This window comes from Opisthorchis viverrini (assembly GCF_000715545.1).
Source record: "Opisthorchis viverrini unplaced genomic scaffold opera_v5_297, whole genome shotgun sequence".
In the NCBI taxonomy this organism is placed as follows: Eukaryota; Metazoa; Platyhelminthes; class Trematoda; order Opisthorchiida; family Opisthorchiidae; genus Opisthorchis; species Opisthorchis viverrini.
The window spans coordinates 3,172-4,240 of record NW_008751954.1 but is presented as its reverse complement, the minus strand read 5'-3'; positions in this window follow the sequence as shown (position 1 = coordinate 4,240).

Below are 1,069 nucleotides of genomic sequence, written 5' to 3'. Positions count from 1 at the left end.
CATTCTTGAAGCCTTTGCAATCTCATTGCGCCATAAGACCTGGGACGAGTTCTTTCTCTCTGATGACACGCAAAGCGTGACTAACATCTTTTACGGCAACTTACTATCATCATTATATCTAGTTGCCCCCACAAGAGTTTCCTATGCTTCTGGTTGTCATCCAGCCACACGATTGCCCGCTACACGCCATAAACTTAGGAAGTATCGTAGGCTCTTCCTTGAATCCAATGATCTCTCCCCCCTTATTGTAATCAACAAACTTATGACTGATATTACCACCGACAAACTCGCCCTTGAAAGGCGCGAGGAATCGACCGCCGTAGCCCATTTCCTACAGCCTAAGACGCTGGGGCGCCTCTTTCGACGGCGTTGCTTCTCAAATTCATCTGCAGTTTCAAATATTGTGGCCGCTGATGGGAAACCTCTCTTTGACCCTGCTGACATTGTGGAATCCCCAAACTCCTACTTCGCTAGCTGCTATGTTCCCTCCCCATCGACTTTATCTACTCATTGCTCCCCACCTGGCTGTGACGTGGCCACATCTTCTAAAAAGACAAACCCCAACCTCTGCACACTCTCTGCTACTTTGCCTAATGTAACTTTGTCTCTCGCTCGCCTTAGAGACTCCAGTTTCCCAGGCACTGACGGCATCCCTTCGCTTATCTTGAAAGCTGGTGGCCCGGACGTCCTCACTCTCATCCCCAACCTCTTCAATATCTCTCTTATCACTGGCGCAGTCCCTAGTCAGTGGAAGCACTCTACGATTATCCCACATTATAAATCAGGTCCACGAACAGCTCTAGCCAGCTATAATGGAATCCACCATACCTGCTTACTACTTCGTACCCTAGAGCGCCTCATCAAAGTTCCTGTCGTGGACCACCTGCTCGCCACCAAGACCCTCAGCAATCGGCAGTATGGGTTTATGGCACGGCGGTCAGCTAACACATGCCAGGTTGATTTCTTCAAACATATTTCGTCCGCCCACAATACCGGGCTGTGTATTATCCTTATTCACCTTGATATTCGCAAGGCATTGGACCAAGTTCCCCACGGTGCACTCCTCAAC